The following is a 27,979-nucleotide window of genomic DNA, read 5'->3' as shown; positions in this document are numbered from 1 at the left end:
TTTAAAGATAAGAAAAATATATTCACCACAATATTTTTTATTAGTCATTGATATGTTTTTCTATACACCTTTTACAAATCAACTTTATTGAACTTATCTTGAAAAACTAAAATAATAGCATTAAGATAAATCTTAATGGTTATTTCATGTTAACCAAAGCCAGTAGAGAAAGCACAGGAAAATGAGATATATGCATCATTTCTCAAAGTCAAGAGCTTCAGACTGAATGTTTTAAAAGACTAAAAACAAGAGCAATGTTTGTTTATAATGCTCGATCATATAGCAGCTATTGGATCCAAATGAGGAATGTGTTCATCTGTAAAGTAGTTAAAAACTAATCGAATTCTTCTAGGCTAGAGCTATCCAATAAAAATATAAAGTGAGTCACATACATAATTTAAAAAATTTTAATAGCCAAATTGAAAAAGGTAAAGTGAAACAAGCCAAATTAATTTTGATAATACATTCTACTTAACCCAGTATATTCAAAATATTGGCATTTCAATATGTATCTGTATAAAAACTTACACTCTTTTTTGCATTAAGTCTTTGAAATCTAGTACATTTGACACAGTACATCTGAGTTTAGACTAGCCACACTTCGAGTTCTCCGTAGCCACCTATGACTACTGGACAGGGCAATTTTAGACTTATTAAAAGGATGTCTATAAGATCTATTCTTAAGTAAAGTTCCCCCAAATATAACAGCTCATCCGAAGAAAACACATACATGTACAAATACTTACTGCTCAGAGTAGAAGTGTGTTGAATGTAAAGCTGTTTATTTGTCAGTAATTATACATGTTAAGAAAAAATTTTCCTATAATCTAAAACTTCTCAAAAGGCAGCATTTCAGTTCAGTTGAGAAGTAGAGATATTTAAAGATGAAATGTTTTTGTACCATTCATGTTGAAAATTGATGAGCTCTATCAAGCATTAGATTTCCATGATTCTAAGATACACTCTTCAGGGGCGCCTGGGTGGCTCAGTGGGTTAAGCCTCTGCCTTCAGCCCAGGTCATGATCTTGGGGTCCTGGGATCAAGCCCCACATCAGGCTCCCTGCACAGCGGCGAGCATCCCCCCGCCCCCGCCTGCCTCTCTGCCTACTTGTGATCCTTGTGATCTCTTTCTCTGTGTCAAATAAATGAATAAAATCTTTAAAAAAAAAAAAAGATACACTCTTCATATTTTAACATTTATGAGCCCAGAATGTGGTACAATTAGTGTGTACATTCCATGTACTTCATTTCCTAAAACCTCTGGGGTGATGTCCTTCTCACCCCAGAAATAGTTTTGGGACTTTGTATGGTTGTGTTATTTGAGACTTTATTTCAGCACTTGAGAGATGGATTTCTTAGAGCCTTTATTAAGGATCAGAATCACAAGGTGGGAATTTACAAATAAACAATGGAATTAAAGTGTTTACCTTGAATGGGCGAAGGTGCAGGTGATAAGGGATGGCTTTCAGTTGCAGCTCCACTGCAACTCTAGGGAGGATAAATGTATGAGATCTTATGGTACTTGACCTTGTTAATATCTACACACTGATCTGCAGAGTGTGCTGGAACTGAGTTCCCCATTTGTATGATAGCAAACTAACACTCTCTGAGTAGTGAATATGTTCTCTAAAATGGTCCCCAAACCAATGGCCAATACATTGTGTTTTCTATATCACTGCTCTATTCCAAGATGAATCAAGGGTCACTGGGCTACATTCATATAAAATAGAACTAGACTCTCAGTCAGTTGGTTCTATTAGGCCAAGTATTTAAATACCCAAGTACTTAAGGGTATTCCTTAAATACCTTTAGGCAGGAAAGATAATGGACCCAGAGTGGTACAGAGAATCAAGTTTATAGGTCATTCTACATGTACCTGAATCACCCAAAACTCTACCCTCTGTGTTGATAGTTAGACTCTTATTTGGAAATAAGAGAAAATACAAATCATTTTTAAAATGCCAATTCCAATAATACTGTGTGCCAAGGTAAATAAGAGGTTATAATAGCTACAGCCTAAAGCTTGGCTAAAATACCTTATCATAACACAAGCATCTATTCTTTTACATATATGCAAACTGAACACTGTGTATCTCTCTCCACAGTCCAGAAAATCTGTGGAGTAAATCCTTATCATCTCTTCATACCTGCTTAATGCTGAATTAATAAAATTCTATTTCATTAGTCCTGATAAACAGATGGAAACATAAAAGCCCCACAGGGACAGTTCACACCGTCCATCGATAGCATCTGAGAACCCCGGGTGCCTGATTCTGCTACTTTTTGCCTCAGGAAGGTGATCCTCTCAGACGGGTCAAAGGCTGAAGTCAACTGCTCGTGCTGTGTGTAGGTCCACTTAACAGGTGCAGGCAGAGAATTTTCAGCACCGAGCCCTCATCGGACAGAGACAAGGGCCATGTGGTCCCTGTGGGGTGGGTCGCATTCTCTTGTGTTTAATGGAAGTTGTGGGTCCACTTTCCCTTGGGAGAAAGAGGTTGTTTGGGGTTATTGTTCTCTCATTTTATGTTGAAGCTTCAAAAAAAAGGAAAACTCCAAAAACTTCCTTTTCCATATTTCTGCTTGAAGATCCAGGACAATTTCTGCCATCGGCCTTTTTCTGGTGTCTCACCTAGATTTGCTGGGAGGGATTTGGGGCATCCAGCCATGGCCTCAAAGTCACAAAGCTGCCTAGGCATGCTTCCTGTCCTTTTGTTCCTGCCACTTGATTGGTAGGGGACCGTACTCATCTCTCCTTTTTCTGACCCATACCTAAAAATGGGATGACTGGCATACAGGAATTTGTCAAGTTTTAACTCACGTAAGGGCTTTCTGAATCTCACTGTGACACTATGCCTTTGCTATATCCTGTACAGTGTAACAATTTTGTCCCAAACCACATCAGACCTCCCTAAATTCTTTGCTGCAGTCCCCAGAATTGAGGAAGAGGGAGAGAGGGTTTAATCTGAATCAAGATGACTATTTTCGAGAGTAAGCTAGACAAGGGACCACATGTCAGATGCTCAAAAGTTGACCCCGTGGTCCGTGGATCAAGAAATGGGAAACATCGACCACACAACAGTGGCCAAAGGCAGAAAAAGATAGATTTTCCTTGTCCACCTCTGGCATAGCATTTGCAGGTTCTGGCCAAAGCCCTACCCGTCTCTCAGCCTGGAACGCCTGTCTTTAAACAGGAAGGTAATCGCCAGCAGCTAGAGCTCATGGACACACCGAGCAATGAGTGAGGTCATGTTCATGAAACCCTCAGAAAGAAAAGCAATGTGAAGCGGCTGGGCTATTACCGTTCCAAGATTATTTTATAAAAGCGAAACTGAAGTTCAGCGTGATGATTAACAAGCTATTAGAGCCTAGTTATTGATTCCTCTATCTTTAGAGTAGCTAATGCAGTGCAGACCACAGACCCAAAGCTTTTTTTCTTCCTGTGTGCCGGTGCTTTATGATGGCGCTTTCCTGGGGAAAATGCAAATCATTGAATACCCGCAGTGGGACATCTTTATCAGGCAGGTGCTGGGAGAGAAAAAACACCTCAATTGGTCGTGTGCTCTGCTAATTTTTGCTGATAACCAAAATTCTTGCAGATACATGGGAAATCACATCATAAAAAAGAGAATGAAAAAAAGTAAAGCATTAATGCAAACTTCCTAACTCTGGAGCAGCCTGTGTTTGCATCCTATGTGCATTATATACCTACATATCATATATGTTGTTTCATCACTTGGTCTTTGTTCCTGTCCTAATTCCTCACAAATAACCGCATCATTGATGGTTTCTCCCATTGATGACTATAAAGACCACTATTGTTTTTAATCTGCCGTGGATGGTAAATACTGTTGGCAAAGCCATTTAACCAATCTCCTCTTGATAGACACTGGAGGTGTTTACAATATGTTTGCTTTCATAAAGTGTGCTCTGATGAACTTCGTGCATACACCTCCGAGATCTGGGCCAATTTTCTCTCTGCGATAAATCTCTGGGAATGGAATGGTTGAATCAGAAGATTTAGAGATGTTGTGACTCTAAACATAGTGCCCCTCTACCCACTAGAAGGGTCATACCAGATTTCTTTCCGCCCACACTGTGATCTCATGCCGGCCCCTCCCCAGCCTTGTCCACCCTGGGTACAGTTAATGTTTTTGATCTTCACCAAAGTGAGAGGGGGAATGGAGGAAGGTCTAATGATTTTTATGTTACATTCTAGCCATACCTAACAGACTATAACTGAATGCAGTTGTTCTGTGTCAGGGGACCTGGTTTAACTCATAGCACACTGTTTGAATCCGCGTAACAACCAACTATGAAATAATGAGACTTCCCGCAGTTTCGAAAAAGAAGCCAAACTTTCACGTGGTTTAAATTACTCTCCCATTTACACTCCCGATGTGCTAGGTCCTCTGGAAAGCCCTTCGGAGGTGCCCCAAATGACCCAGGACAAGTTGTAAGCTTCCTGTCTGTGAAAGGAAGACCACGCTCAAGAGGGACAGACCCTACAACTGAGACTGATCATTGGGTGGCCTGCAGCCTTTAAGTCACTAGGGCATATTGATCCCCTCACCTTCAGCAGTAATGTTTTTACAGTTTCGATTTTGATGTGTTTTAAAGGTTATTGTCTCCAGGACAGGTCACTGAAGAGACCTCACACTTCATCAGAAGCAATTTCATCTTCCTGACACAGCCACACACTAGGCCATGTATTTCTCCTCGCACTGATGGATTATGCCAAGATTTACAGGGCCTAGTCCACATGAAAGCAAACACATGTTGGGCAGAGATTCAAAAAAGTCATAGATACAGGGTCAGCATTATCCTGATACAAAGTCAGGCGTTTCCTCTCTTCTGCCTGTGCCAAAGACCATCCCCTCAACACACACAAACACATACGTACATACCAGAAGTTTTCCTTCTTTCTTTTTAAAAATATCATTTTCCGATATTTGCTCTAGATTCAGCTTTCCATGAAGACACCCGTGATTGATTTACTGGGAGTGTTACTCTTCTGGAAAGTTCACTTACCCAGAGTTTTTTGACTGGTTGTCAACTAATCAGTTTTGAACCCTGCCGTAACACACTGCCCTCACATTCCTCTCAGGAAGTACAAAAATGAGGAAAGAGAAAATTATCATGAGCCAGTATTGGGAATTCTAGAAGTTTATGTCTTCTGCCCAATCCCTAAGGCCTCTTTCTTTTCTTTTCTTTTCTTTTTTTTAAAGATTTTATTTATTTATTTGACAGAGAGATCACAAGTAGGCAGAGAGGCAGGCAGAGAGAAAGAGAGGAGGAAGCAGGCTTCCCGCTGAGCAGAGAGCCCGACGTGGGACTCGATCCCAGGACCCTGAGATCATGACCTGAGCCGAAGGCAGCGGCTTAACCCACTGAGCCACCCAGGCGCCCATAAGGCCTCTTTCTAAATAACTATCAAGCAGCAAACCTGGTATAGGGAGCTGACTTGGTTAGCTGATTCTGGACAGTACATCCATATGTCCTCCTCTTGGTGTCTCAAGTTATTTTCTGTGACTAAGAGTGAACACTGTCTTCTCCAGGCTATCCCTTCAACTTCTGTGTCCTTTGTGTACCCCTCATTTTCACATGTGTGTTATTACACTAGCTTTATAATGAAGGACCAGTGTGAGTAGGACCCATTGAATAGTGTTTGTCTCAGGCCTCTCGAGCCAACAAGGCCAAGGCCAGCCAGAAGGTGCTGGAGCATGTGCCACTTTCAGCCTTGAGCGCAATACACTTCACTATGATTTCTCAAAGTATCTTCATATTGAATGTTAATTAGAGGTACTCATTTTGGGGGGCTTCAATTATATCGAAAGCACTGATCTTCAATATTGTGGTAAGGAATCAGGAAAATCTGATAAAGATCAAGATGAAGTGCTACAACTTCAGTGCAAAGAGTATGTTAGAGTGAATCAGGAGACTTGGTGGAAGTCCCAGATCTGCCTTTTATGAGTTTTAGAATCTCAAGTAATTCAATCAATATATTTGAACATTGGTTTCCTCATTGATAGGATGCATTGAAGGGAAGCAAGGTAATATATTATTGTTCCTGGCATTATACTTGGCACATTGTAGATGCTCATTAAAAGGTGGCTATCATCTGATGAAATTTTGTGTTAGGAATTCCATCGGATAAGTTGTCCAAAATACATAGGCAAGCCATCTGACTGTTTACAGAGGGGTATTGACTTATGTGATTTTGAATTAAAGAATTTTTTTTTTCCTCCTTAAATTGTCCCATTAGATGATTTAACCCAAGAGAAAACATAGTTACACCTTGGTACTGTTTCTATCAATTTGGCTTAGACTTTTAATACTTACTAAGGTCTTCTGAAGTTTCAGTGGTGACTTGTCTTTGTTTGGACAATGAATCAGAATTGGATATTAAAAGCTTGTGTTTAAGTTTGCAAAAAAAAAAGAGGAAAAAGGGGCACCTGGGTGGCTCAGTGGGTTAAAGCCTCTGCCTTCAGCTCGGGTCATGATCTCAGGGTCCTGGAATTGAGCCCCACATTGGGCTCTCTGCTCAGCAGGGAGCGGCTTCCCCCTCTCTCTCTGCCTGCCTCTCTGCCTCAGATGAATAAATAAAATCTTAAAAATCTTAAAAAAAAAAAAAGAGGAGAAAGTTGGCTACCATTATGATTTAAGCCCTCTATGGCTTTATGTTTCTATGATTTACTCTATATCAGAAACATTTCTGTAGCCCATATTGGCTAGACAGGTACTGCTGAATGCCAAGGACATGAAATGGGGTGATACCATCTGAACTGAGAAAAGAGTAAAAGAAAACATCTAAATGCATTTTTTTTGGAGGAGGATTTGTATCAATGCTGCCAATATTCATTGGGGAAGGAGAGGTTAGAATGTTAGTTTTCTTAATAGCTGTCATAGAGTCCTGCTTAGAAAGTAGTTATTCTTTCTCCACATTGATTTTCCCCAGTTTTATTGAGATGCCATTGACTGTATAAGTGTAAGGTATACGGCATAATGTCTTGACCTACATGTAATTGCAAAATGATTACCACAATAAGTTTAATTAACATCCATCATCTCGTTTAGATACAGAAAGAAAAAGAAAGAATAAGAGAAAGAAAGAGAGAGGGAAAAGAAAAAAGAAAGAAAGGAAGGAAGGAATAAAACGAGAAAGAAAGATTTTTTTTTCCCCTTGTGATGAGAACCTTTAAGCGCTACTCTCTTAGCAACTTTCAAATATACCGTATTGCATTTTTATGTTTCCTAAGTAAGACTATGGGGAAATGTGAAAGCCATCAGTGAATGTGATTTCACCAGGATAAGACTCTTACTTACAAATTGTTAGTATGGCTAAGAGTGTCTGTTTGTTTTAGATCAACAGTCAACAAACTACAACCACTGGCCAAAACCACCCCCTTCAATCTGGTCTTTTTTTTTTTTTTTTTTGGTAAATAAAGTTTTATTGGAACATATTCAGTTATTACAGCTCTGGCTGCTTTCGTGCTGCATGGGCAGCATTGTTTAATTACAGCAGAGACCATACTGCCCACAAAGTTGAAAACATGTACTGTCTGAACTTCTACAGAAAAAATTTTGTCAACCCTTAGTTTAGGTTATAGTAGCATTGTTTCTGATGGAATAGGTAGTGGCTGGTACTAGCATGTAAAGTTTAAACCACTTAGAGCACAGAACAGAAGGCTTAAATTAAAGTATATATGAATTTATTTATTTGGAATAGGAGGGAGAATGAGCCTGAATACCATCGTTCTCGTGGGGATACATACACAGAAGTAGAATTGGGAGCGAGAAGATGGAATTCAAGTCCCTTTCATGAGACTACACCTAAGGAAAACCATCGCACCATGACTCTAAGGAACAGGATTCTGACTCTCTACAATGGCTATGGAGAAACATAAAATAAAGGTGTTTTCTGCAAGTGTGATGGTAGGTGAGAAAAATTTAATAAGTAAGAGCCATAAGAATTTATTCCATATTGAGATCTCTTTTGGAGTCCAGACCAAATGGACCATGCAGCATGAAATAAATGCAAGGTGAATGTAGGTGACTTCATTTAGGGAGAAATAACAACTCAACAGATATCCAGAGTAGGGAGAGAAGAGAATGTCCAGCAGTCACAGTAGGTTACTGTGAACTCTCCACATGGATTTTTAAAGCATCATATCAACGATGGATGTGTGCGTGATTCTGTGCACCCTGGAAAAGAAAAAAGACCCAAATCCATTTTTATCAGAACCAGAGGAAAAAAAAATAGTTCAGATGTTGGAAACTTTTCTGACGTAAAATATTGTGTAATTCATAAACAATTATTTGTGTTTTAGTTCATAGTCTGTCCAGAATATAGGACTCCCTAGCTACCCTCATGCACGAAACAATTGCTCTTTGGCGTGTTTGTTTGTGAAGTGGTAAACATTACCCTAGAGGATGTTTAAATTTGTGAACAGGATGAATTGGTGAATACGGACATGGAAAGTGCTGTCACAGGGCGCTTCTCTCACTATCACCATCCCACCGCCCCCCGCCCAGCTCCATATCATACATGCGCGCTGTGGTCCCACACCATGACGTTGGCCGTACTGTCCCAGCGGCACACAAAGCCTATGCCCGGGATAAGCTCTCTCAAGTGCCTATCAGGCTGTCACCATGTGCTTTGGAGAGATAGTGACATCGCCAGGCCCTGACATACACCATAATGTCAGCACAGCAGAGACAAGTGGAAGATTCTACTTTCCCGATAAAGATCAGTTGCTGTTTCCTGTCTTGAAGACGAAAGTTGAGCAAACGCAGAGGTCATCTGTGTTTATATTAACCATGCAGGAGTTATACTACGTTTTCGCAACAACATCAGGTCCTTATTTATCCACTTGTCCTTCTTTTTTTTTTTTTTCTTAATCATTCCTTTGAACTGCCTACATTTGCTTATCATGATATTTCTACATTTGTAAACAGCCCAAGTGTGGCTATTCTATTTCTCTAAATAGAGTCTTAGGTCATTTTATCATCCAACATTATAAGTCATCAGAATGCACCCATCTGTTGCCCTTCCACATCTGGTGTAACTTTAACTCTTTAAGCCTGAAGAAAAGCTAGGAAAACCATTGTGACGTTTGTTATGTTACTTTTCCCTATCACACTGTTTTCCCATACATCGTCTTCCCTGAAAAACCACAGGAAATAATTGAATATCTCTTTCTTTGGAAATGGGATTAAATATGTCTTCTCCCGCCTGCTTAGTGATCTTTCTGGTTTTCTGTTGCCCTGATTATTTTCCCTAGGATCACAGCCCTTCAAAGTCTTTTCTTACAAACTCAAAAGAATCTTTATAGACGCGACGTCATAGAGCCATGGCAGCTGCCTTCCCCATGGCCCATGGGCACATCTCTATAGCAGTGGGGCTGTAAGTGAGGCAAAACGTCAAAGCTTGTTTCAAACCAACAACCTTGTCAATTTGCCAGTCATTCTGTTAGATTTCGTTGCATGCAGAATTCAGTTTTCTTGCCTGTCCCATTTTGGGGGTAACAACCTATTGGTAGACCTATTTTCAGTCCATCCAACTACCTTAATTTGATAGCTCCTTCAGCATTAAAGAAAAAAAAAAAGAGCATTTCAGCTTTAAATCACATAATGAGGCAAATCACAATTTATCAACTGATTATAAGATGTTTGGGATGCCTGGGTGGCTCAGCTGGTTTAGCGTCTGCCTTCAGCTCAGGTCATGATCCCTGGGTCCTGGGATGGAGCCCCACATCAAGCTCCTTGCTCAGTGGAAAGTCTGCTTCTCCCTCTGCTTCTGCCTACCACTCCCCGCTGCTTGTGTTCTCTGTCAAATAAATAAGTAAAATCTAAAAAAAAAAAAAAAAAAAAAAAGTTCTAACATGTGAGTCAAGATGAGCTCTCTTTGAGTTATCTGTTGGGGAAAGATCCTCAACATCAGGAAATTGACAGATGTTTAATCACTTATGCTGTGTACCTTATAAATATGATATGAACAGAACAGAGACATTTCAGCCCCATAGTTGTTTTCTTCCGAGTTGTTATTCATTTCAGCTGGAATAGGCTAGACCGTTCTGTGGTAACAAACTACCCCAAAGTCTTGGCAGTTTACAAAAACCAAGATTTATTTTTCAATTATGCAACACGCTCAGTGAGTATCAGCAGGTGGTTCTACTCTATGTCATTAGCTAGCGGGACCCGCACTGATGGAGGAGTCTCCTTTAATACTGGCGTCCATTATGACACAGGCGAAGACAAAGGTAGACCTCAGTCATAGAACAAACGATGACTTAAGCTTCTGTCTGTCTATCAGACACATCACTTCCATTCCTATGGCCATTTCGGTGGTAGAGCAAGTCAATCCAAATCTGACTTTAGTGCCTTGGAGAAGGTATAATTCCATGCCCAGGAAGGGAAACAGGTATGGATGAAGGGTAATGAAATCTACCTCTCCTTCGAACCCAGGTGTCCACACTTTATTGGAATGAGTTCTTTTTTTTTTTTTTTTTTTTTTCCTTCTTCTTTTTCCAGATCTCTTTTAAAATCAGCCTGGAAACAGTGTTTATACAGATCAGCCTCACTAGTTCTAAAGCTGGGGTCTCATCATTGGGATGTGTTGGCTGACCTTAGGAGCATATTTCAACCAGAGGCTTCTTAGGAAGTTGGCTTAGCAGAGCTTGAACGGATGACCCATTTGGGGACTCCCACCACCCACAGAACTGTAGATTTTCCTGCTTGAGGTTTTCACACTTAGGCAAGAAAGGAGTACACCCTTCCTAAAAGGACCGGCTCTCCCTCCTGCTCTGTCAGCCACTGGTTTCCTCCAGCAAGTTACTAAAACTAGGTACGAGGAGCTGAGGTGTCACTACACAGCACGTCCACAGAATCTGTGCTTATGACAGTGCCCCAGTAATTCCTGATCCTTGCCTCACTCCCTGACGGAGACCCAGCTTTTATTTCAGCAACAATAATCAACAATAATGGGTTGTCCTGGACCCCTGACTTCACCTGAAGATGTCTGTGTGTTGGATCTGCCTCCTATATGGGGCAGTTGGTTCAAGACTTAGAGAAATGTCTACAGACACTCTCATTCCAGGTAAGTTGTTTTTGGCTTTGTTTTGTTTTTGGGATAAGACCTAGTCGTATTTTGTCCACTGTTGGAAAGCATAGATGAGCAGTGCATACGGAAGCTGGTTTATTCCCTCCGATGCGTGACGGTTTTTGTAAATAAGCTTTGGCAACACCAGGGTCTATGCCAATCAGCATAGTAATGCTTGGACCTTAGTGATCTGAGGGTGGAATGAAATGAGGTATTTTTTTCAAGAAAAAGTAACAAGCTGTATGTTTTATAATATGAATAGGATTGGGGATATAAAAGGATATTTATCTAGAGTTTCTCTTCTTTTTGTTTTGTAGAATGATGGGACCCAACCAGGGGAAATGGCCAGAAGCAACCACAGCTTCAGGCTTGGCAAAGTGGGCTAAAATGTGAAGGTAAGTGTTTGAGACTCCCGTTTCCTGGGACCATGTCTCTGCCTCATCCTACAAGTCTCGGCCTCCTTTTACCACTTTGGCCCTAACACTGTGAAGCCTTCTGCCCACTGGCAGTGCTTCCCCTGCCATATGCTGATTACTAATGCCAGTAAAATACCTACGTACTTTGGCAGTAACGTATGCAGATACGTATGTTTCTAATTACAGGGAAATTGTTAGAACATGACTTGGCTTCAAGATACCCAGTTATTAATCCAGGAAGAAATAATGCTTTGTTTCCTAACAGAAGAAAATAAGAACTTCATTTTAATCATTTTTCCCCCTTTCTCTTCTCTTTTTGTTTGTTTGATACACATACACGCGCAATGTCCTACGCTGGCAATACGAGACGTTCTCGCACACAGTGTGGCCATTTCTTCTCAGACATCGGACATACTACATCTGTTACCTGCTTAACCATCCATCCACTCCTTTGCTACAGCTGCATATCCAGGATTCTGGGTCCTGTCATTGTTCTTTATGGATACCATGTATGGTTTTCAAGAATAAGTGTAAACTCATTAAAGTTCTTATTTTACAATATGCATCCATATAGTGTACGTGCATGATTTTTCTGACAGGCCTACAATTTTAAATCTGAGAGCGACCCGCGTGTATAGAAACACTATAGAATGCACTATAGGTTCAAATGGGAAAGAAAGTTGTTCAATAAAATCACCTCATCCTGTTCTTGACTATGGTCTTCTGATTTGCATTTTCAAATCAGTGTGTCTCAGCCTTAGGACAGTGCTACTATTATTGTTGGTGGATTTTGCAACCTAATCTTGACTCATTCCACGAACCACAAAAAATCACCCTAGGCCAGATTCCCAGTCCACAGGAATTCCCTTTCAAGTGATGAGAGCCTTACTCTTCTTCAAGATACCCTTAAGAATTCAGAGTTTCTGGAATATAGAATTATTTCTGCTTACCAGTGGAGCAGAGCATGTCATCACGTTCCCTTTGCTTCATCATGTCCAAGGAAGTAGAGAAATCTAGTCACTTGCTGAAGACTAGCAGTGAATGATACGTTCTGCTTTCTTCTAGAGCAAACACAGCCAACCATTTTCAGAACCCATGGGCAGGGCTTCGGCAAGCGGTGTGAGCTTGGAGACACTGACTGAGATTAGAGATGGTGTATGGAGTGCCTGCCGTAGGTGCGTTTCCACTCAGACTCGGGACTGAGCTGTCTCCCTAGAACCCGAGTCATTGTTTTTCAGTTTCTGACAACTTGCGGATGTTCATCACTGAAAATAGGGACTGTGCTTTTCATTTTGTGTAAGTGATGAGTAGGCGACAAAGCAGCTACAGAAGCATTGCCTAAAAATGGGCATCTTATCCAATGCTTTTGCTAGTGTAGACATCCACTGTCTGATTGTTTCTTGTGTTACACTGCAACTACTTGGGGTATGTCAGAAAAACTTTCTCAAGGTTTGTTAGTGTAAACATCCATCAACCTTCATTTATTGAGCCTGACTTTACAATAGGCATCAGGGATATGAGGATGAGTAAGGCATGGTCCCTGACCTCCAGTAGCTCATGGTTTCAAGACGCCTCCATGATAAAAATAACTAGCATTCATTGAGCATCCACTGCATCTCGACTGTATTACCTGATTGAATTTTCTTATGACCTTGTGCTGTGATTATTGGGTAACACACACGTAATGATCGTGAGTTTCAAAGAAACTCACCAAATTCAAAGAAATTGAATAATTTGCCACTCATCACAGAACTTACATAGTCATAACAGTGTTGTAATGCAAGGCTAGATCTCTCTGATTCTAGAGACTGTGTTCTTATTGTTTCTATCTTGTATCAAGCTTACTGTGGGATGCAGAAAGTCACTCCGGAAAGACAGCTCTATGATGGTTATGAGAGATTGTGTGTGCTCTCGTTAGCAACTAGGCATTTGAGCCCTGGGGTAAAGCTCCAGGCTTTCACTAGGGTTCTGTCCTACTTCACTCTTGCCAGCAAATTAGAAGCCACATGTCCTGGTGAGACACTTATTCTCAGGAACGCCCACGTCCCAGACCACCCCCCAACTCATTCGTTTACATATCCCTTTGCATTGTTGGCAACTTGTTGATTTCATTTATATTTACTCAAACTGTCACACCCTTTACAAGTCCTCAAGAGACAAAACTGCATGGGACAGTTATCAAAGTTCCTCAGAAATGCTGTTTCCAAGGTCAGAGCCCACCCTGGAAAGGATGTTTCCATGATACTCCCAATCTATGCTGACTTTATATATTCTTAGCCTATCAATATCTCAGATGGTTTATATGCAGTCATTTCTTTTATTTTAAAAAAAAGCGGTGAGGGGGGCGCCTGGGTGGCTCAGTGGGTGAAGCCTCTGCCTTCCACTCAGTCATGATCTCAGGGTCCTGGGATCTAGCCCCGCATCAGGCTCTCTGCACAGCGGGGAGCCTGCTTCCCCTCTCTCTCTGCCTGCCTCTCTGCCTACTGTGATCTCTGTCTGTCGAGTAAGTAAAAATCTTACAAAAAAAAAAAAGAAGAAGAAGAAGAAGAAAGAAAGAAACTTGGCGAGGTGACTTCTTATCCAGTTTTGCCCTGATTATCACCATAAGCCTATATATCTGAACTTTATCAGTAGGGATAAGGTTTACCTTATAGGATTGTTTAACAGGTTAAGATAAGAAATGCCACAATTAACTACAAATGTGTTACTTCGCAAAAGGTAGCGGTTACTATTTATTGGCTTAATATGTTGCCCATCCCAGGAACATTTGTGTTTTAAAAGAAACTAAGTAACCAAATCCATGTTAAAGTAGTGAATTTCTAATTTGGAATTTCCTCAAAGGGAGATATATTTTGGCTGGATGTGTGTGGGGAAGGTGGGTTCCTTGAGATACACCTGGTATGACTCTCACCATTGGAGAGTTTTGGTCCTATCTTTACTAGAAGAAAGTGATAGAAAATGTGATGATGAAAGGACAGAAGCAGCAACAGATAACATTATACGGAGAGCTAACTCCGCACTAACGGGCTTTAAGATCACTTTAAATCATTAATTCATTTCATCCTCTCAACAACCTTAAAGATAGGTAACATTCTCCTCAATGTGCAAATAAGGAACCAGAGCCTAAGAGAGATTACATAATTTGCTCAAAATTACATGGTCAAGAGGGGTGTGGGTGGTCTGTTAAGCGTCTAGCTCTTGTTCTCAGCTCAAGTCTTGATCTGAGGGTCGTGAGTTCAAGCCCCACATTGGGCTCCCAGTGTGGATCCTACTTAAACATTAAAAAAATATTTTTTTTAATAAAAACAAAAAAATGATTAGTCAAATGGCAGATGAAGGATTTGGATCCAATTTTTCCTGACATGAGAGTCCATGTGTTTTCTACTATATCTATAGTAGATCCACTATATTTAATGCCATGTAGTGTATGTAGTATATATAGTATATAGTATACTATAGAGTATATAGTATAGTGTACCCTATAGTGTATATAGTAGATACACTATATTTAATACCATAACAAAGTTGTGCTGTCGGTCCTTCCGTGGCTGGTCCTGGATATTCTTGGCAAATCTCATTTAGAGGGAAGAGGTGCTTTAAGCGGTGGTTAGTTACACAATAATTAAATTTAATGTATCAACTTTGGCCAAAGGGAAGTGGTAAGAGTGGAATGACTTCTATTTCTGGGGAAATACTTGTTATATTTGTCGTCATGGTCTACAACATTGCTTATATTCCTGAGTAGATGCCAGGAAATGAGGCCCTAGAGGGCGTCTGAGCGCGTGATACGGGCTGTCGGCGCTCAGAACAGTATCAGCTTGAACAGCCATCTGCTGGGGACTGAAAGACATACCAGGACATTGTTTTCTGTCATCTTTATTTGAGGACCAGGCAGCGTGGCATCAAATGGAAGGAACAAGTGAAGACACACATCAGGAAAATGTCAGAAGGAAAGAGAAATGCAAGCCTTTAAGGGAGGCTCCAACTCATTCCTCAACCCCTATAATTAGAAAAGAGGTGATAAGTGCCCAAAAGGGTAGGAGAGAGATTATAGATTTAGGCAATTCTTACCAGGCTTATGGTGGAAAACATGAGATATGTCCAGTAGCAGAGCTGTGGAAACTATTAGAAACTGAACTAATTGTAGACTTCTTAGTGTGCCTCAGGAAATGGGAAGGCATTTGTCCCTTTGGGGCTTATATTTTTTCCAATTTTCCTTGTTCAGGAAAGAATTCATTCTTTGAGCAATGTAACTTCCTGCTATGATTTCTCAACTCCACAAAAAAAAAAAAAAAAAAAAAAAGAATTATAGATTAATAATAAACCAAAATAGAAAATGTTAAATGTGTGTAGCAGATAAGTAGAAAATGTTCTGTCTTGTAAACTGTATTGTTTTGGTTCCTGGCAACAGAAAGGAACAATTCTCACCTAGGCAATTCTAAATGGATGTTAGAATCCACCTCTCCTTCCCACTGGGGCAAATTTTCAGTCTCAGTGGGAGGAGGACCATGAAGTGCCCTAAGCCTGGTCAAGAGTAAAAAAAAAAAAAAAAAAAATTGCTAGCACCACAGATAGCTTCCTTTCCTTGGGCTGAGATACTTGTGGCCTTTCACACACAATAGCTGGGCACAGTTTTCAGAATTTTTCTCATCCATAGAACTTAGAGTTTTAATTTATTAAGAACTTCATCCAGGTCAGGCACTGAGCTTGGTGTTTTCCACATGTTATTCCTTCCAAAAATGGCCCTGGCAGCCATCGTATGTCAGGCGCTGCCCTGGGATGCCGAAAGCTCTGTGTGTGTCTCAACTCGAACAAAGGCTCTAGAAAGTAAGTGGGATGGTGACTACCCATTTTACAAATGTGAGATGCAGAGAAGTAAGAGGCACACAGTCATGCTATTAATATGTGACAGACAGGAATCAACATGTTTAAAGTCCCCTAACATCCCTAATGCTTGATGCCCCCAAAAGGTCAGTGAGGACCCATTCCTGTGAGCCAAAGTCCTTGACTTGTCACTTCATTCTGTTCTCTGTTCACCGTTGAAGTTCCTGATACCCTGTGCCTTCCAAAGGGACATGGACCTAATTTGACAACATAAATTAAGGTATGGGGCCGGGAGAGATTGCCAATGATCATCATCCTTTTCCAGGTGCATCTTAACAGTGGCCTTCTGAAGACACTCTGGCTGAATTTTTCCCGATAGTTAAAAATCGGCATGGGTGAAGGAAGAAGACGGATAGGCAAGGTGGGGGGAAGCGTTTCAGGAAGTACCTCTCCAATCAGACCTTTTCTAGATTCACTCAGTAAGGGCCCCAGTTCTGAGAGCTGTTCTTATGGCAACCCCGGAGTTTCATTGGTTTGGGTGGACAAAGGTATCCAGGCATCACAGCAGAGTTCCAAGGAGATTTATTTATTTCCTAATAACCAGGGAAACTTGTACTTGAAGGCAACCTTTAGCCAAACTGAGGGAAAATAAAGAAGTTCACAAATACGGTATTAGCTCAAGTTGATGAGTGGATGCTTTTGTGTGAAATCGCTGCTGGGAAAGCCCCAGTTTACTGGCCAAAACAGTTCTCTGTTACCTGACAGAGTCAGAGAAAAGCATTTCGCATATTTCAGACGCTTCATGTAGGTCCCTCCTGCTGTTGCATGGTGAGCTATTCTATTCAGAGTCATGCTGTTTGCTTGTTAGTTCTGTAAATGTGTCTGGTTAATCATCTACAAACCTTAGGGTTTTACATTTGCCCTGTGGATAGAAAGGTCTTTTCTTGGCAAAAACGTTATCTGGCAATATTTTTTGAGTAAAAATATAAAATACTATCAAATGACTTCAAAGTTCTAAAGAATTAGCAGTCAATGGAACTTTTAAATATTTCTTTTTTAATGATCCTTGATAGCCCTTTGGGATACTACACCCTAATATAGTCCTATCTAGCTGTTATTTTCATAGAGTCATTCCACTACTTCTAAAGCAAAATATTTTTATTAATAAAATCTTTCTATTAGCCAAAATGAAGACTGCTTTTTATAATGTTTATTTATCCATCATTTCCCATCCTTTGAATTCTGGAATAAGTCCTCGCTTTCTTTATACTATCGCTAAGTGTGTGTACTTTTCATTTTATTCCTCAATCTTCATTTCTGAAGTTTTCAACAAATAATTTTCCTCTGAAAAACAATTAGAAGCTTACACTGGCTTTATAGATATCAAGTGCCCTTTTGTTTTGCCCAGACGATGATTTATAAGGGAACTTCTAGATTCAGATTTATCCTTTCCCACTTCATCTCAGACAACGAGAGTCAGCATCAGCTTGATCACTGAGATGACCTTCTGTCCTGGGTGTAATTGTACCGAGGTCTTTTTTTATGTAAAGCTGTTGTCAGTTAGGCTGCCATCATTTAATCAATATGAAGCCATGTGTCCTAGAATTGGGCAAATGAGGGCGCCTGGGTGGCTCAGTGGGTTAAAGCCTCCGCGTTCGTCTCAGGTCATGATCCCAGGGTCCTGGGATCGAGCCCCATGTCGATCTGCTCAGTGGGGAGCCTGCTTCCCCCTCTCTCTCTCTCTGCCTTCCTCTCTGCCTACTTGTGATCTCTGTCAAATAAATAAAATCTTAAAAAAAAAAGAATTGGGCAAATGATCATAGATCATTAAATAAGTATATTTCTTTTCTTTGATTAGAGATTGCAGTGACATACTAGTGCTTATCGCCTTTAAGAGTAAAGGAAAACATTGCGTAGAAGCCTCAGTGGTACAGTGCGCATGCCCAGCATCATGTGACCCAATATGGCATACATGAGTGCACACACACACACACACACACACACACTTAAAAAAGTATTCTGGTGTCTTAAGTCCTATGGAGCACCAACATCTCCATCACAACTCTGTCATTCTGTTTTGTAGCCAGACAGATAGCAAAAATATTTGGGACTTTGTTCATGGGTATGTTCCTACTCCCATACATACAGTGTGAGGACGTAAATGGGAGAGATTTTTTGGTCCATTTTTTAACTGTATCAGGGCATCTCCTACTTCTTCAGTACACTCAAACTTGGAATTTATCTAAATTGAGACTACAGGTCTTTTCTAGATCTCCCTCTGGATTGTCTTTGGTTCTTTGTTTTTAACCTAACACCTAGTCATTGTTCATGACCCACCGCATCTTGGAAAGCCCTCCATGTCCCCCAGCCTACCCCAAGTCTTCATCCGAACTCAGCATCACTCCTGTGTGGCCCGCTGAGTGATTTGTTTTGTCATTGGACTTATTCCTTGCTATTGTAAAATCTATTATTAGAAAGTAGCGCCCTCTCTCCTTTACACGTGGAATTCCTTCACAGGAAGGACCGGGTCCTGTTTATCTTCGTCTTCCCCGTACCTGGCATAGAGCCGGGCTCTATAGTAAATTCTGAAAAAATCTTTGTTGAATGGGCAAACAAGCCTCTGAGAACCCCACATAAGCATCTTTATATGCACTGGCATTCTTCCCTTCATTTTATCTGGTTGGTTTTCACAAAGCCAGATATCGAGAGAGAAGGAGGAAGATCACTAGCTCGCAAAACCCCCTCCTATGGCATTGTGAACAGGAAGTTTTGATTTGGGGGTTCTTATCAATGAAGATTGTTTTTAAATCTAAAATGCAAAAATTTTAACTCTCCACATTCTCCATTATAACATCCTTACTTCTTCCTACTGTTGTCATAGTTTCGAGTACTCTGTTTCCAATAGGAAATATCTGATCAAAGCACATTTATCTTTGTTACACCTCGTGAGCAACATTTTCCAAATATACAAACCTCAGGTAGGAAATAAAATAGATGATTTGGATAGTTAACTCTTATAAGTATTGCGTTGTTTGTGCAACCTGTAACCTAATATATTTTTAAACAGTATCTTTAAGACACATTAAATGAAACCTTGTATTTTGGAGATAATTGTGGCTTCACATGCAGTTATACCATTACAGCGTGCTCCTGTGTACATTTTATGTGGTTCCCCCAAAATTAACATCTTGCAAGACTCCTGTATAATAGCACGACAAAAATATTCACATCCATGTACTCAAGATACAGAACATTCCCGTTTCCGTAAGAATCCCTCCTGTTGCCCTTTTGGAGTCTCCTCTGCTTTCTCCCGTTGCCACTCTCACCTTAAACCCTAGCAGCCATGAATATTTTTGTCATTGCAAAAATATTACATGCATGGAATCAAATGGTCTGCAGCTTTTGAGTATTGGTTCTTTCCATTCAGCATAATTCTTTGGAGAGGCTTGAAACAATTCTCCAGAGATTTATCCTGGCTGTTGTGTATATCAATAGTTTGTTCCTTTTTCCTACTATGTAGTATTTCATGGGTTGGCTGTGTCAGCATTCACGTGTCAGAAAACGTCTGAGTTGTTTCCAGTTTGGGGCTGTTATAAATCAAGTTGCTATAAATATTCATGTACAGGTTTTTGTGTGAACATATATTCAGTTGTCTGGGATAAATGCCCAGAAGTGTAATTGCTGGGTTATATGGTAGCTGCATGTTTAGTTTAGTTTTCTGTTTCTGGTTTTGTTTTTTTTTTAAGAAACTCCCAAAATCTATTCCAACATGGGTGTGCCATTATACATTCCCAGCAGCACTGTAAGAACGACCCAATTTTTCTGCATCCTCACCAGAATTTGGTGGTGTCATTTTTTTTCTTTTTACTTTTGTCATTATGGTAGGTGTGTAATGATATCTCTCTTTTTTTTTTACTATCTCATTTTGGATTTAATTTGCATTTCCCTGATGGCTACTAAGGTTGAACATCTTTCCATATGCTTATTCACCATCTGTATATCCTCTTTTGTGAAGTATCTCAGTGCCATTGCCTATTTGCTAATTGACTTGTTTTACAACTGCTATAGATTCTTTTTTTTTTAATTTATTTTATTTATTATAGATTTTATTTATTTATCTTCCAGGAAGAGAGAGTACAAATAGGTAGAGCAGCAGGGAGAGGTAGAGGAAAAAGCAGGCTCCCTGCTGAGCCGGGAGCCCAATGTGGGACTTGATCTGAGGAACCTGACATCATGACCTGAGCTGAAGGCAGAGGCTTAACCCAATGAGCCACCCAGGCATCCCACAACTATTATAGGTTCTTGGGAACCGTCCTCCCTCAGATGTGTGGTTTACGAACACTTCCTCCCAGTATGTAACTGATCTCTTCATTCTCTTTACTGGATCTAAATAACTTTGTATACCTATTTGGCAACCAGATACTAGATTCTCCTGATAGAAAAGCTTGTCTGAGTTAATGTGAAATCACTTTTACATATTTCTGGATCTCCATGACTAATGTCATGCAAATTTAACCCTCACAATAATAATGCAGACAGAATCCTGAGTTATAACGTCGCTGTTTTCCTTGCTCAAGTATTTTGCTCTAAGTTCACTTCCGTCATATTTGCTGAGCACCTACTCCAGTGATAAGGATACAAAATTTGTAATTTGTGACTTATTTGCTTTAGGCTCTCACCTTCTACTGGATTACTTCTAAATTTTTATTTGGTAATTTCCTTCAAGGAAGCTCAGGATAGTCTTGTTTTCTATTATCTTTATTACCTTATGAGGAAGAGGAGAAGTAAGGTCTTAACTTTGCTTTTAACTATGAAACCTGGAAAAATACAATGAAAGAACTTGTATGTCCCTGCACATGACACAGTAAGATTATTGTCACAAGCCGACTTTGACTTCTCAAATCCTATTTGGCAAACCATGCTATTTCTTAGGACATAAAAGGTTGCTTTTAAAGCATATCAGAACTTGGGGCACCGGGGTGGCTCAGTGGGTTAAAGCCTCTGCCTTCGGCTCCGGTCATGATCCCAAGGTCCTGGGATCGAGCCCCACATCGGGCTCTCTGCTCAGCAGGGAGCCTGCTTCCTTCTCTCTCTCACTGCCTGCCTCTCAGCCTACTTGTGATCTCTATCTATCAAATAAATAAATAAAATCTTTTAAAAAAAAGCATATCAGAACTTAATAAAAAGTCTTGATAACAGAGGAGCACTATATAGAACTGAGCATTTTCAAGGTTATTCTCCTCTGCTGGTTTATAAATATGTGAAAAGTCAATGTACATGTGGGCAATAATTAAAATTAGGCACTGAAAATAAAAGAGGTATGGAGGGAGGGTTGTGAATGATTTCTTCTAGGTTTTCAACGTCACTTTTAAAACAATCATTGTTTTTGGTCACGATGATCTTTAGCATGAAGGGCATTTTTTAACTTGCAAAGATATAAGTGAATTTAACTTGACTAAGCATAGCAGTGAGGACTGATCGATGACTAAGAGTGCTATAAGGCAACATGTGTCATCATGATTGTTTCCATGGTGATGAACTATGATGTCACAAACTCATTAGGACGTTGACTCAATGAACCATTTAGACAGAGGATGCAAAGTAGTAGCTCACCCGGATGTCTGCCATCTTTGCTTTAGATGATATTATTAATTAAAAGGAAGGGCTGGGTATTTCTCTCAGTGAGATTATATAAAGATATTACATGTCCTCAGACTTGCCTGAACATGGCTCTGCTGGTTTGAAAAGGAGGTTTTCAAACACCCAAAAATTCATAAACAGAATGTGACTTGGGATGGTGTATTTATAAGAAAAGGCCTTTTCTTCTCACATTTTGAAAAGGTTCCTCATTAATCATCGTTAAATTCGGACAAATTTTCATCAGTATCCTCACTCTTTTATTATTTAAGGGTTTTGTTTTTCATCTTAAGATGCTGGCACCGAGTACAGAGAGGGAAAAGGTCTTAGTACTCGCATGCTCGGAGATTAAGAAAATAGTTTAGATTTAAAATTAGGCACTTTCCCTGCTAGTTTTGGTTGGTACACGCTCTAGGCTAGGTTTCTATGACACAACCAGATGCAAATGAATTGGCAGTCATCGCGCCTGCTTGCTGTTTGTACCATCTCCGTGGTAGCAAACAGCCAGGCGGCTGGAAGCACATGCTTGGCTCGGTGAGTCAATTTAGTTTATAAATCTGAGAATCTACGCACCTTCCTCTGACTGCTTGACGACAATATCTTGACCCTTCCTCTGATTTCAAGGGTGCTCAAGGATTTCAGAAAGCAGCTTTTACTTTAGAGTTCTAAGAGAGAATATTCATGAAGTCGACCTGGCTTTTCAGCCAGAAATTAGAAATCTAATGTTTGTTCACAATTGGCACCAAGACCCAGGATAACGGAAAAGGCACCAAAGACCTTGAGTTGTAGACTACGTTGTACCAGCTCAAGACCTTCAACTCTGATACTTGATTGTCTCATCAGAAATGAGACATGAAGGGAGCGCCTGGGTGGCTCAGTGGGTTAAGCCGCTGCCTTCGGCTCAGGTCATGATCTCACGGTCCTGGGATCGAGTCCCGTATCGGGCTTTCTGCCCAGCAGGGAGCCTGCTTCCTCCTCTCTCTCTCTCTGCCTGCCTCTCTGCCTACTTGTGATCTCTCTCTGTCAAATAAATAAATAAAATCTGAAAAAAAAAAAAGAAATGAGACATGAAAAAACTGTATCAGAGAACTCTTGTGAGAATTCAAAATAAAACATATTTAAAGCTCTCAGTTCGGAGGTGGGGATAAGGTTCAGTAAACGATAGTTACTTTTTTCTTTCACAACTGGTATCAAAACAGTCTGATTCCAGTGGTGTTTCACAAGGAAGAATTAATTCTTTTTGCCATCCCCAAAGTTTACAGAAGGCAAAGGCTCCGTCATTCCATCTCACTGACACGACACACAGTTGTTACTAGCTCGGGGAGAGAGGGAACCTCTGCTTCTCCTCACTTAACACTGACCCTCCCTTGCAGGATTCAAGATTGTCTTCCTTCAGCAGCTCTACCTGAGCCTAAACTCCAAAGAATTGCGTTCATTATGAGCTAGAGGAAGTCAGATCCATTTTCTGCCGCATTGGCCCTCTGGCTCTTTGGCACTTTCCACGTCCTCCTCATTTGGAAAGGGCTTCATCATTTTCTGTCTCACAAAGCAATCCTATTGTTGCTTATTTCCACTGCAGGGAAAAGATGAAACATCTCATTCAAGGCTGCAGAACAATGGAAGTCCCTTGAAGGAAAGGGCTGAAAGCAAAATGCAAGTTACCTCTGAGATATTCCAAAATCCCATTGCTTTACCTTTTAAAAAAAAAATTTGGAAAAATTTCAAAATCCCCTTTTGACAGTATATCATAAAGCTTGTGACTGGGCCAAAAGACCTATTTCACTGTGTACCAAAAATAGTGTACATTGACAAAGAAAAATAAATTAGAAATAGATTTATTGAGGATATGCCATTAAAAACATGCTCCACTGAATCAACTCTCCTTTCTGAGGGCTGCCAAGGTAAACTTGAACTAGTCTAATAGAGGCAGGTGGGAGATTCCAAACTTGGAAAAAAGTGAGTCTTTATATCCCATTAAGTATTATAACTATTTGATGGAGAAGTATTGAAAACACTAAATGTGAGTAGCTCAGAAAGCAGGAAAGCGTAAGTCTGTCTTTATGCTAAATGACCAAGGCTTTCCCTTTGTCTTTTTCCTTATGAATTCATGACTCAACTCGTACCAGAGCATTCCAATATCCATCCCTTATCTCACTTATCCTCCGTACGTCCTCTAGTGACAGTGGACAAAGGACTAGAAGCAGAAGCAAAGTCCTGGCGGGACAGAGGAGTATGTGGATTGAGATCTGTGAAAAGATGTGACAAGGTAGACCTGGTTAAGAAATAGACTTCGGGTCATGATCCCAGAGTCGTGGGATCGAGCCCCACGTCGGGCTCTCTGCTCGGCGGGGAGCCTGCTTCCTCCTCTCTCTCTGCCTGCCTCTCTGCCTGCTTGTCATCTCTCTCTGTCAAATAAATAAATAAATAATCTTTAAAAAAAAAAAAAAGAAAGAAAGAAATAGACTTTGGGAACTTAAATAAGGAGGGAAGTTGGGGAAAGTGGCAGCCAGTGCAGAGACAAAACAATGGTGACAGATGTCTGAGTAAAGAATGGAGGGACAAATATTCCAGAGTTTCTGATTTTATACCACATTGTCTCTGAACTCAAATTCCTAGTAAGGATTCTAGATTGCTTCATGGGCTGATATACATTCTCCCAGAGCAGATAGTAGCAATTTACATATTATTTACCAATCTTTCCTAGACAGGAATAAGTGTGATTAGTTATTGTTTACATAAACCCTGTCTTGCATGTGTTAGAAAATCATGCTTTTCCAGAATGTCGTTAAATAAGAAGGGTCCTAAATTGGAAGTGAGGGGAAAAAAAAAAAAAACAACATAGAACTCTAGAGAATATTCTAGTGATTTTTGACATTATGGATTCTCTTGTGGATTCCTGTCTTGGACTAATATCAATGGCACCGTACTCTGATACTTTCTGGAGGTTAAATGAGATACACCATCCCATTTCATTTTGTTTTCCCATATGTGAATTATTGTACTTACAAGAAACTTGGACTAGATGAAACACATTTTAATCTTCTTCCCCTTCTCCTGCTTCTTCTCCTTCTCCTCCTTCTTCTTCTTCTTCACTTTGTTAAAAAGCCAAGGCAGCATCAGCCAAATCATTAAACCAGTTGACTCAATGGACTGACATGGCTCAGACCTTTTTCCAAAGAGTGAACTCATATTTTGGTAATCACATGTACATTCATCATATTTTCTATCTGTAATCCCATGCCATGATGAGGAACATCATTCTTTCCTTGGACATCTGACAATTTTGTCAAAAGTGGAAGAGATGCTACTGACTAGTGCAAATCCAGCAATTAGAAAGAGCATAGATAACAAACAAGCCTGCCTTGAAGAAGTCATTGTGCACCTCTGGGGTCTTGGCCACCTCACCCTTAAAGTAAAAGGTGGGGCTAAGTCACCTTAAAGATGCTCAGTAGTCTTAAAAGAAAGTCTGATTGGGGCACCTGGGTGGCTCAGTGGGTTAAAGCCTCTACTTTCAGTTCAGGTCATGATCCCAGGGTCTTGGGATCAAGCCCCGCATCGGGCTCTCTGCTCAGCAGGGAGCCTGCTTCCTCCTCTCTCTCTCTGCCTGCCTCTCTGCCTACCTGTAATCTCTGTCTGTCAAATAAATAAATAAAATATTTAAAATAACATAAAAGAAAGTCTGATTGATTCCTGGAGTAAGACCAAACAGCTTTCTAGCTGCTGCCATTACAAGAGTGGTAAGTCAGAGAGAATCCATCACTGGATGTTTCTCAAAAGGATCACCACCTAAGAACCACATAGTAATAGCCAAAAAATGAGAGTGGTTCCTGGTAGGCCCATGATTTGTTCATGTACCTTGTCTGCAAATGTATTTCCCCTAATAATCCTGCTGCTACATTTCTTTGTTTCTCAAGATTATTGAACCACCCAATTTGCCTTTTTCTACCACCTCGCTCTGTACATTTCACCTTCTGGGTAACTTGTGTGTTCTGAGGGTCCCGTTGAAGACCTAAAGATTAGCCACAATCCAAAATGAACATCGGAAAAGATTGACAACAGTAACATTCCCCAGCTAACTCTTCTCTCTTCTGTTAATTCCTTTATAACACCATAACCTGGGTTCTTTTCTCTTGCTGTGACATCCTGGATAATTATCTATTAAGATCAGTTAGGGAAGACTTACCTGGCTAATACAAACCATCCCAGGAGTCATCAAAAGTGAGGATGTTTTCAGGCGCCTGGGTGGCTCAGTGGGTTAAAGCGTCTGCCTTCAGCTCAGGTCATGACCTCAGGGTCCTGGGATTGAGCCCCGCATCTCTGCCTGCCTCTCTGCCTACTTATGATCTCTGTCAGATAAATTTAAAAAATCTTTTTTAAAAAAGTGAGGATGTTTCATATAGATACTAATTGCTTAAAATTTGACTCCAAACACCTGAGGTTCACTAAACACCACAGAGACAAGCCTTTGTTATAGTTGAAGAAAAGTTTCAGTAAGTATGTTCTTTAAGAAGACTGTCTTGGTACAGCAGTGTCCACCCTGCCCCCCTATATAGTTACCAAGGCAAATATGTTACTTTATGGCCATTTCCCCAGAGTAGGCACTGGAAAGGAAGGCTCATCTCAAACAGACAGACTAATTTGTCTAACTTGTTGAATTCTGAACCAAGTCTCTGTTTGTTTATTTCAGTATTAACAGATTATTATTCAGTATTAACAGATTTATTGAGACCATATCACAGATAAGGAATTGTTTGTGTCAGGGAAAACCTTTAAATCAAAATTAACAGATACCGAGTCAGATCAGAAATAGCATTTCATCCAGTTGCAGCTTTGCATCAGAACATAGTCTTCCTTTTCCTGACCAAGCAGATAAATGACTGGTTTCCTTTTTCACTATGCTTTGGGATTTTCACAGACTAGGAAGGTCCATCACATGGGAGTGATACAATGGCAGTTTATAGAAAGATGGTTCTTATAGGCAAAGAGGGACCAATATTGGCAACAGCAATATTCATCAAACCTTTGAGCTCACCCTCTGGCCTATTTCATCAATATCTCTTCTTGGTTTACAATAGCACTGAAGAAGAGAAATGAATGAAAGTCTTGGGATGTTTCTCATTTCCATTCCTGACATCTCCAACTGACCAAGTGGAGTCAGGGTGGATGGTCAGACATGATAAAGCTATGTTCTGTACTATAATATAGTAATAGGGCAGAAATTGATAAGAGTTTCTTAATTCATACCAAAAGGCAGTTCTCAGTAAATGAAAAAAGACCTTATTATAGGTCTATAACCTATATAGGCTATATATATATACATATATATAAATGATATATAAACCTATATATAGATCTATAACCTATTATAACCTATAATAAGGTTGCTTCATCCATATCCTTTGCACCAAAGTCCAAAATGCCCAGAAAATGACAGCAGCCAGAAGAATGAGGCCCTCTCTTACCTTTTCACTGGCAGCAGTATGATCAAATTCTCAGACACATGCCTCCTGCGGTCATAAAATCACACAAGGCTAATCACAGTGGGGAAGTATTTACACCATATGCGGTTATAAAAAGATGATATTGGGACATCAGTGTACAAGAATACCAAGAGATACATCTATCTTATATTTGATTCTCTCATCTTTTCTTAGCTAGTTGCATTTTCACCAAAAGGAAACCGGAAAAATAAAGTTTAAGATCAGTTTAAAATGGATTGCATAGGAGCACCTTGGTGGCTCAGTGGGTTAAGGCCTCTGCCTTTGGCTCAGGTCATGATCCCAGGCTCCTGAGATAGAGCCCCACATTGGGCTCTCTGCTCAGCAGGGAGTCTGCTTCCCCCTCCCTCTCTCTGCCTGCCTCTCTGCCTACTTGTGATCTCTGTCTGTCAAATAAATAAATAAATAAAATATTTTAAAAAAGAATGAAATACATCTTTAAAAAAAAAATGGATTGCTTGGTTTAAAAAAAGGAGGGGATGCCTTTCTTGCCATCAGTCTCTATG

At 40.2% G+C, this 27,979-nt stretch overlaps 1 protein-coding gene and 1 long non-coding RNA gene across 6 annotated transcripts in view; both read left to right on the top strand.

Annotated features, from left to right (window-relative positions):
- NRG1 (neuregulin 1) overlaps positions 1-27,979 on the top strand; it is a 1,102,231-nt gene that overhangs the window by 762,446 nt on the left and 311,806 nt on the right. The gene's annotated exons all lie outside the window — the stretch shown is intronic.
- LOC116581602 lies at positions 8,266-12,077 on the top strand. 4 transcript variants are annotated; one of them, XR_004282128.1, is made up of 3 exons: positions 8,266-8,854; positions 10,962-11,095; positions 11,416-12,077. It is a non-coding gene; the product is annotated as an uncharacterized LOC116581602 (long non-coding RNA). The 4 variants fall into 4 exon arrangements; XR_004282126.1 differs by lacking the exon at positions 8,266-8,854 and adding an exon at positions 9,859-10,390 and having other exon boundaries at positions 10,531-11,095; XR_004282125.1 differs by lacking the exon at positions 8,266-8,854 and adding an exon at positions 9,862-10,464.

The sequence above is a fragment of the Mustela erminea genome, chromosome 21 (assembly GCF_009829155.1).
Source record: "Mustela erminea isolate mMusErm1 chromosome 21, mMusErm1.Pri, whole genome shotgun sequence".
NCBI lineage: Eukaryota > Metazoa > Chordata > Mammalia > Carnivora > Mustelidae > Mustela > Mustela erminea.
This window is presented reverse-complemented; position numbering and strand designations above follow the sequence as displayed.